The sequence below is a fragment of the Vombatus ursinus genome, unplaced genomic scaffold (genome assembly GCF_900497805.2).
Source record: "Vombatus ursinus unplaced genomic scaffold, bare-nosed wombat genome assembly UNPS02014782.1, whole genome shotgun sequence".
Taxonomy (NCBI): domain Eukaryota; kingdom Metazoa; phylum Chordata; class Mammalia; order Diprotodontia; family Vombatidae; genus Vombatus; species Vombatus ursinus.
Window position 1 is genome coordinate 1,198,479 of NW_020954560.1, and position 8,523 is coordinate 1,207,001.

Genomic DNA, 8,523 nt, shown 5'->3' on the forward strand with positions numbered 1-8,523 from the left:
TTTTGGGGCAGCAATTTTTCTTAGTATGTTCCACAAAGCGCTCATGACTCCTGGGTTCAGAGCCTCAGCCAAAGCCTTGGCCTGTGCCTTCTTTCATGCTGATTCCTCTCCCCCCACCTCTCCCCCTACCACCACGTTGACTTCACCACTTTTTAAACTTCGACCTCTTCCAGCAAAAATCTTTGCCTCACGATGCAATCACCCTGCACCTGCATGCACATTCTTATGGGAAATGGAATCCTGGGAAACTTCTCTGAAGAAGCAATCGTTCTCTGGGCTCAGGTATCAGGAAAATAAACTCTGATGGCAAATTTGGTTCTTTTCCCCCCACCTTTATCATGCTGCTTCAGGAACATTCTTTCCTTTACTTGGATTCTCTGCAACATATCAACAGGAACTGCTCTCTCCCTCTACCATCTCCTGTGGTTTCATGTCCCCTCTGTTCCTGAAAATATTTGTAGCCATAGCTTCTGATTTCGTTAGAAAGTTTCTAAAGTTATCTAGGGGCATAGGAGCTCAGAGAAGGGAAAGCTAAACTCCACAGTAAGCTCTTTGCTCATTCGTAGAAAATCAAGGTCATTGTATCATCATGACACTTTCCTTGGCATTATTTGTCCTAAAGCAGGGGTTGGCAAACTTTTTCTGTAAAGGGACAGATAGTAAATATTTTAGGTTTTGTGGGCCAAGAGGTGAAATTGAGGTACTTACATAACAAGAAAGAAAGCACATTTCCACAAGTTTTTCATTCATGAAATTCAAGATATAATGATAATTGAGTCTGTCTCTCTCTCTTTGTCTCTTTCTCTCTGTCTCTCTATCTCTGTCTGTCTCTCTCTCTCTTCTCTTTCTTTCTCACTTCTCTCTGTCTCTCTTTCTCTCTCTCCTTTTGTAATAAAGATCTTCTGAAGAGAAGAATGGAATTCTTCTCAGGCTATAACATTTACCTTAACTGGGATTTGAAGTTAGTGTTTCCTATCATCAAAGTCAATTACAAATGTTAATCTGCTATAGCTGCTGGAGCAGTTAGATCATGCAGTGGATAGAGCACCATTGGGGCTGGAGTCAGAAAGAGCTGAGTTCAAATATGACCTCAGATACTTACTAGCTGTGTGACTCCAGGCAAGTCACTTAACTATGGTTTGGCTCAGTTTCCTCATCTATAAAATGGGGATAATAATAACACCTATCTTGTGTTGTGAGGATCAAACAAGTCCATATTTGTAAAGTGTTTAGAACTGTGCCTGGAACATAATAAGCACCATGTTGTTCTTCAGTCATTTTGATAGGATGCTTGGGTGCTTGTAGTGGAACCCCAATTCCATGACCATGTTTCTCCCTAGCCTCAGAAACACTGTCCCTGGCAGTTTCTCCCCAGCTCAAGGACACTGTGCCTAGCAATTACTTGTGAGTGAGCCCCAGCAAGACCCTTATCTCTCTCCTTGGTGCAGTTACAAACAGTACTTGAAGGAATTATTAGTTTGAACTGGCTTTGCACCGGGTCATGAAGATATTCTACTCTCTGGACTATCTATACTACCACCCTACCTCATTATCTACATCCTGGACTCCTCATTATCATTCTAGACCTAAGACATATGTATACTCCCTACATCTATCTTGTCAAACAAGACATTGACTGGGTAGACTGGACACCTCTCAGTTACCCCGACCTCTAGTTAACTTAGTGACATAGCAGGCCTAAAACCATACCTCCATGTGGCCTCCCTAGTGGGCTTCTCCTAGTGAGCTCTGGGTAAAACACCTGTGCAGTAGATACAAGAAGTGCATGTTCCTTTAAGAACGGACCACTTAACTTAGGGACCACTTAACCACTTCCTAATCCCTCCCTGAATCAGCTAGTTAGCATATTTGGCACATGTTTTACTATCTTTTATCCTATATAAACTTTAACTTTATCCCTCTAAGGTCACCGGTTCTTTAAGAATCCTTGCCCGCTATACAGCATAACAATAAATGTTTGCCAACTCGACTCAAAGAATACTTGAGTCTGTGAATTCATTCCAGACACCGTCCTGTACTCCAGTCTTTGAGGGGTCTCGGTGTCTCAGACCGCAACAGTTTCAGTTACGTCTGATTCTTTGTGACCCCTTTTGGGGTTTTCTTGGCAAAGATATTGGAGTGATTTGCCAGTTTCTTCTCTAGCTCATTTTATAGACAAGGAATTGAGGCAACTGGGTTAAGTTACTTGCCCAGAATCACACAGCTAGTAAGTGTCTGAGGCTGGATTTGAACTCAGGTCTTCCTGACCCAGCATTCTATCTCCTTTACCCCATAGTTGCCCAAGCACTATATAAATGGTAGCTATTATTAATACTGATCTGTAATGAGATTTTATGTATTTCAAATTTGAAGACATCTTTTCACACAGATAAGTATTGCCAAACACTGATATCAATCCACAAGCATAATTTGAAGTAAGCACATTCATCACTTAGAAGGCACTTAAAGAATTCCATTAGAGTCTTCTTTTGATATTTGCTTTTTTCGTATGTCATTACATTGCAGATTAATCACTTCCAATTGAAGGTTAGATGGAAACTCCTTAATTAACAGTTAAATGGATTTTGAACTATGGAAATTTCTTTTGCGCTAGCATTGATGTCCAAAAGATGCCGCAGGAACCATAGCTTGGAAAATGTCTTTGCTGCAAATTTGTGTGGGAATGGAGATTTTACTTTTTGTTTTAACCTTTGACAACATTAGGAACATTTAGGCAGCTTGACGTCATTCCTCATTCAGCCGTTGTTGAATTGACGCTGCCACAGTTTCCCGTACAGGCACTGTTCTGCTTTGTGATTTTTGGTTGGATTCACTAAGAAACATCATTAAGTCCTAGCAAAATCTAATTTCTGACTAGTTCTTGTTCAGAAAAAATTCTAGTCTTTTCTCTGAGCTAACTTTCTTCTTCTTTTTTTCTTGCTTTGACATGTGGGCATGCACTAGCAATAAATAAAATGAAGTGTCTCAGTACATTTGGAAATGCTGTTGAGTTATATAATTGTATTCACTACAACTCCAAGTGTTAGGAGCAGGGGTAAGGTGAGAGTGCCACCAACCGTATCTGCCCCATCTACTCAACTCTGCCTTTGTAGCCACTTACAGAGGCATTTACATAAATGAATGAGCATGGCTATGCCACATGCACACTGAGACTATTCCCTGTTCTCCTCCCCCTGTGAGTAATAATCAAGTTTTATCAACTGCTATCCCTGTGTGGGCCATGCTGTTCTTCATCTGAATTCTTCAGAGCTGCATGGATGCGTGTCAGTCTTCTCAGCGGCCACCCACCAGGGAGGTACAAAATGGCAGAGGCATCTGATCTTGCTAAGCGAGGACTAATGCTACGTAATTCCCTGTACTTTCTGCTCACACTGGGACTTGTAGTAGCTGGTGATTGGGAAAGGACAGTTAGGATGTCCTGAGAATTCAACTGTGGGTCAAGCTGGGGGATAGAGGACAAGCTCTGTTAAGACCCTTTGCCCTGGACACATTTGTTTCTAGATGGTCATCCCTTGGTTGTCCCTGTACCCTTGTGGCACTGTCTCAAGAATATCATCCGCAAATAGTTTTATTGGTTCCCCAGACCCTGGGAAGTTCTTCATGGCCAAGTCTAGTACAGTTGCTGTTGGAGCAAGTAGTTCTGGGGTCCTCAGGAAGAGGTTTCTCTATATAAGTACAAAAGTGTGGAAAACGTGGCAGAGGTAGAGGCAGAAAAAGAGATGGAGATGGATTTTTTTTAAAGGTTGCTGGTGGTAGTAGCAGCTAGGTGGTGCAGTGGATAGACTGCTGGTCCTGGGCTAGGAAGACTCATCTTCCTGAGTTGACCTCTGGCCTCAGATATTTACTAGCTGTGTGACCCTGGGCAAGTCATTTAACTCTGTTTACCTCTGATTCTTCATCTGTAAAATGAGCTGGAGAAGAAAATGGCAAACCACTCTACTACCTTTGCCAAGAAAACCCCAAATCGAGCCATGAAAAGTCAGACACAACTGAAACGATTGAATAACAACCACCAATACGGTAGTACCATCCTAGCTAATAATACCCTGTTAGTGTATGTACAACTATAGGCCTTGACATTGACCCCCATATGCAGTTAGGCTAACCTACACTCCACCTTACCCCATGACCCTTCCAACTTTACAGAGGGGGTGAGCTATTCATTTATCTTAAACCCTAAATACCCTAAATCTCTAGAAATAGATGAGCTACTTCAATAAGGTTTATTTAGTTCACTCCCATGATACTCTGGGAAATTTAATGCAATTGTTCCCATAATAACCAAAAAGGCCCCAGCTAGGACAAAGGCTTATGCATTTATTTTATATTTTCTTTTCTCCTTTCCTCAGATCAGAACTCAACAATTCTATTCAAGGGAGTTTCCTTAAAGTACCACGGTACCCTCTGGTGGTAGCCGTGTGAAGCTGCACGGAGAATGCGTTAATCTTCTCCCTTTAAATATGATTACAATGAAAACACTGTATCTTGGTATTTAGCATTCCTCAGAGTTAATTTGTGCTGACTAGCTACTCCAATGAGAGCTGAGAAACTTTCAGGCCCTGGGAGGAAAGCTATTTAATACTTCTGTTGGCCTTGGGTTAGCTACAAACTAACGGCTGAAAGCCCTTCTTACTCCAAAACTTGAATGCATTATTTGACTCTCTCAATATTTTCTGCCATTGGTACAACTCATTTTTATGGATGTTAAACATTACATATCCTATGTAGTATTGCCTTGCCCATGTCTTCTCCAGGCATCTCCAAGGAGATCAGCTGTGTTAGGCCAACAATCTCCTGTTTTTCTACTTGACTCCCTCAGGGGGTTCTGCCCTGACTACGGGATTGGTAGAAGGGCTGACACAGACTGATAATCTACCTTCTCTCTCCCGCTCCCTCACCATCCTTTGAAAGTATTGTGAGAAGAAAGGAGGAAGCAGAGAGCGATAGGAGAAGGATGTAGTGGAGGCATGGTTGCCATGGAAATGGCAGAGGTTTCTGAAGCCAATGAGGTGACCAGTAGGGGACTCCAGACCCAAGACCATTTGAGACATGTTGGGGCAAATCTTACATTGCTGTAATCTATCGGAACTTCAGACCAAAGTTTTCGCTTTCCTTTCCCCCTTTTTCTCCCTCTCTCCTGAGGGATCGGGAGCCTGAAATCTTATCCTATCCCATTCCCACCTTTTTTTTTTTGAAAATGTGTTCCCCCTTTTCTGTTTAACTGTTTATTTTGTCTCTTAAGCACCAAATGTGACAAGCTGTTTGCCATCTCTATTGCTAAAATATATGTTTCATTGTCTGAATAGAGTATTGAGACAGATGATTGGGAATGCCCGAGAAGGGAAAGAAAGATTTTAAATGAAAGTATATTGCCAGAGTGAAATCTCTGGCTGGGAGCTTAGAGTTAGAAGAGAGTTAGTTATTTGTTTTTGCAACTTCTTAGAGCAAAGAAATAAAAAAAAAAATTACTAGAACTTTTGAGTTAATGAAGCATTTATTAAGCACCTACTATATGACAGACACTGTTCTAAGTCCACTAAAAGGTGCTGATCCACTTTCTCTAAATTGGACAGATGGAGTGGTAGGCGAGAGGTGGGTGCTTCATGAGAGCCTCTTGTGAACTACACCTCCTGTACAGTTTTGAGGTCCAGACCCCTGAAATGGTCCAGCCACATTCACTGCGGATATTTTTTTCTTTATACAGAGGCCTGGTGCTCCTGTAAGAGTTCATGCCCATGCATCACCCAGAGGAATAGGACGTTAGATCTTTCTAGGAAGTCATGCTTTATCTTCCTTATCTCCGACAGGCCCCTCTGACAGTGACTGCTCATGAATACAATGAGGTACAGTCAAAGATGTACTGGCAAACATTTAACAACCAGCTTTCTGGAAAAAAATACATACATAGGACATGCTTTTTAATGTGATCTGTATTATTGCCATTTTCTCCATCACTTTCTTAAATCTAGATAACCAACAAGATAGCAATTCAAGCCTCGATTTGTAGTTTACTGATTGAGGTGTAAACATTCACACTTAATATTTAACAATTAAGTCTCATGAGCTGTTTGGAGGTTGCTCCGGCACATAGTATAGTAGAAAGCACTCTTTGGCACAAAGAAATCTGGTCCAACTAACCTCCTGTGTGATCTTGGTCAAAACAGTTAGTTTCTCCGGATTTCACATTCCTCATCTGTAAAGAGGAAGTGTCAGAGTCAGCAGGAGTTCTTAATCTTTTCTTGCATCATGTACCCCTTTGGCAGTCTGGTAAAGCTGATAGATCCCGTCTGAGAATGATGCATAAAGTGAAACATTTAAGATTACAAAGGAAACCAATGATATATATCAGCTCATTGTATCTGCTCAGAGAGCTGGCCCACCTAGTTTCTTTCTTCTGATCAGGCTTGCTGGGCACCAGTCTACCCAACCTAACAACCAGGACAGATAGGACTGTATGTCCTCCTGTCCTCCAACAACTGTCCTTTTCTTTCCTTCTCCCCCAGGGAAATTACTGTCTTCTTCAGGGTTAAAAATTCCCCATCCCAAGAATAGAATAGAATAGAATAGTTATCATTTATATAACACTTAGAGGTTTTCAAAAAATTTTGCAAATATTATTTTATTTGACCCTCACAATAATTCTGGGATGGAAGTGCTGGTGCCTTTGTTATCTTCATTTTGCAGTAAGTCATTCAGTGATAAATACCTCATGCTGACTCATAACCTGTGTCCTCAGGCTGGGGCATACTATCTCTCTTCTCCCTATGTATTTTTCACCGCTCCCTTCCTTTCTCTTACTCCTTTTCTTTTCCTTTCTCTTTATTCCTTCCTTGCTACCTATGTCTCAGACAGCCTTTGGCACTTCTGGGCATTGTAATGGTTCACTGGTAGCAAGGAGAGATAAGGTGAGGGCCTATGCTGAGCTAAGACCAGTGTCCTTCATAGGCTCCAACTTGCTAATTTGGGACTCCAGCCTGAGAGAGGCTTTTTTCATGATTGCCCATAAAGCAATCTTAAACGACATGGTGCCCTCTGGTGACAAACACGTCCAGCAGAGGGTGTGTGATTACTATACAGGAGGAAAAATGTTCTCATTTTAATAACAATCTCCTAGAAGCAGTGAAGCCAAGAGAAAGGTTCTCAGTGATTGAAAAGGAAGTTTGATGAACCCAGACGTTGATATTCTAAAAATAGACCAAGAGGCAGCATGGTGTATTAGATGGAGAGTCAGCTAGAAAGACCTAGGCTCAAGGCTAACCTCTGACTTGTAAAAGCTGTGTGACCCTAGGCAAGTCACTTCTCCTCTCTGTGCTCTAGGCACTCTCTAAGATTCTGTGTTGCAGAGAAAGTTCAGACTTGCATTGGTAGAGGGAGTTTCCCTACCTGGAAGTTCCCTAATTCCAGTGAAATCCTTGTTCCTAAAATGATTTGGCAACAAAGAAAAATATCCGTAGATATCATGCTGCCTAGAATTAGTTTTCTGAGAATAATTTTCTTCAGTTATTTATCTAAGGAAATACCCATAGGTGTTATTATCCTCATTTTATGGATAAGCAAGCATAGGTTCACAGAGGTGAAATAACTTGCCCAGGGTGGCATAGCCAAGGGGTATCGGAGGCAGGATTTGAACCTGGATCTTGCTTGAGGCTAAGTCTAGTTATCTTTCCATTGTACTGTTGTCTCCCTTAGCAACCTTCCTTCAAAGCAGAGCTCACTGTCACCTGGTCTAATAGTAAGCCCTGCCCCATCTCCTCCTCCCTCCCACTGCAGCTATTGGTGCTCCCACCCTTCTCCAATTATCTCACTCTTATCTGCCTCTTCTGCTCATGTCTTTGTATCCACAGCACCTACCATAGTGCCTTGCAAAGATGAGATACTTAATGAATGCTTGTGAAACTGTACTGAATTTTTTCAGCATTTGTCCGCTCCCCCAACCCCTCACAAATGCACAAAGCATTGGTCAGAACCAATAGACACAAGAATGGAAATCCTGTTTTGACTGTGCCAACGTGCACCTGGCTCACTGAGACGTGGCAAAGCACGAGCCAAATGGCATGACTGCTCAAATGTGACCCCTTCCTGCTGACAACCAGTCTACCTTGTTAGGAAATGGGGCCTTTTCAATGCATACAGCCAAGACTCTGGCGGGGTGCAGGGAAGGGGTCAAAGGGACTTTGTCTTTCATGGCCACTTCTTTAGCCTGTGCCAAGAAGTTATTTTGGGAATTTGTTCCCGTTGCCTGCCATAAATCTCTGCTGTTTGGGACAAAAAAACCAATGTACACAGTCCAGGAAGTGGTTAAGCTCAGAATAGCCAAGCCATATATAAGGTTTTTGAGAAAGGAGTCTCGAGTCAGGAAATGTGGGCTCGGTTTTTCACTGGGCCGGTGGCCTCAGGCATCTGAGCCTCACTTTTCCTGGATGTAAAATTGTATGTGTGGGAGGGGAATGGGAGGGAGAGAGAGAGAGAGAGAGAGAGAGAGAGAGAGAGAGAGAGAGAGAG